Raw genomic sequence first — 1,911 nt, 5'->3', positions numbered from 1 at the left:
AGGACCCCCCCCCCCAAAAAGTGTCAGTGCAGGAGCATCAGGCACCCCATGGAGGTGGGGGGGGGCATGGGACAGCACCAGGAGGGGGCCCAAAGCCCCCTCCCCAGCCCCTTGGCATCACTAAAAGCACAAGAAGCCTATAAAATCCAGTTATTTTTAAATTTTGATTCTGCCCTGAGGTGGCAGAGCTCGGCCTCACCTCTCCCTGCTTCTTTTCACCCCAAATATTTAAAAGCCATAAATATTTCACACCAAATATTTCGGGAGTCCATCCCGGCTCCCCTTCGGCACAGGATTTAGGGCATCGTTCCTCAGATCTCGCATCGGGAGCTGCCTCCTGCCAAGGTAATTCCCTTATCACCCATTTCCACGGGGCAGCAGCAGCCAGAGCCACCGCCACGGCCGGCCCTGTCCCCAAACACAGCCTGGAGCGGTGGCACTGGTGACACTGGTGTCACTGGCCAGCGGGAGGAGACACCAGGGCTGCGGCTCCGCAGGGGTTAAAGCCACCTGCAGCACAAGAAAAGGTCCCTAAAAATGTAAAGTGGCATTGTTCATTTATTTCTTTCCTTCCCATGATGAAAATACTGCTTTTTAAAAAATAAATAAATAAAAAAAAAAAATCAATAATTCCACCAACAAAACGCTCGATACTTTCTCCTCCTCCAAAAGCCAGCACCAAAACGAACTGAAAATACCCTAAAATCTTTCTGGACTGGCCTCATTCTCCATCTCCCACTTCATTTAAGAGGCAAAACCATACCCATGAGCACACCCCCACCCCTAAATCTGGGGTCACCCCCCTGGTTTGCCTTGGGGGGGGGGACAACACTGTGGCCCCCGGAGCTTTTCCCCAAAAAGGGCAGTATCTTCACCCTTTGCTGGGGAGCAGATGGGGGTACGAGGGGTTTTGGGGTTACCAAGTCATGGGGTTTCCTTTTTGGAGGGGCTGGGATGGTGGGACCCCATGGTCCAACGGGGCAAAAACAGCCTGAAAAAAAATCACACCCCCCAAAAAAATCCCACTGAGCTTCCAAAAATCATCTCCCCCCTGGGTGGGCTTGGGGCAGGAGGTGACAACGAGGTGACAGCAGGGAACTGCCACCCCCCACATCGTGGCCAGTGCTGGTGGGGATGGATCTGGCCACCACGGCCCCCCCCCGGCGTGGGGGTTTTGCAGGGTCTTTCCCAGGCAGGAGGGGGATGTGACAGGAAGGGATCATCAGCCACGGTGGCCTTGGGACAAGGTGGGTTCAGCACCTCCTGGCCAAGGGGAGTGGTGGGGTCCATGGGGGTCAAGGGCTCTGCTACAGCCACTTGTGGAGTGGGTGAGAAGCAGCTGGAGGAGGGGGGGGGTTCACCCTTTTCACCCCCAGGAGATGGTGGGGTCAAGAGAGAGACCACCAGCTGTGGTGGACAACTGACCTCTCTGGGCTGGAAGGAGCCAGGGAAGGGAAGCCACCTCTCCCTGTCACCTAAAGGTGACAACCATGGAGCTCCCTGGGAACTGCTCTCCCCACAGCCACCCCACAGCTCCCACAGCCACCCCACAGCTCCCACAGCCTCCATCAAGCCCCTTCCCCAAATCCCCCCCGTGTTCCACGAGGACAGGCTTTAAACCAACCATGATTTAAGAATAAAACCCAAGAAAAGACAAATCTCTCCCCGACCCACAGGTGGGAGCTCATTGCCACGCTCTTCTCCAGCATAAATCACCCCGGGGGGGGGGGGCCCACCTTGTCCCCCCCCAGGATGGAGACCTCGGAGAAGGTTTCTCCCTTCCCAGCATCACCCATTTCCACGTGAAAACCAGGGAGGGGAAGTGTCTGCTCATCCCGGTCCCACCTCACACACACACAAGTGTGCACACACACACACACACACACAAAATTATTCAATTATTTTCCTTTT

The sequence above is a fragment of the Calidris pugnax genome, unplaced genomic scaffold, assembly GCF_001431845.1.
Source record: "Calidris pugnax isolate Ruff unplaced genomic scaffold, ASM143184v1 scaffold173, whole genome shotgun sequence".
Lineage (NCBI taxonomy): Eukaryota > Metazoa > Chordata > Aves > Charadriiformes > Scolopacidae > Calidris > Calidris pugnax.
This window is presented reverse-complemented; position numbering follows the sequence as displayed.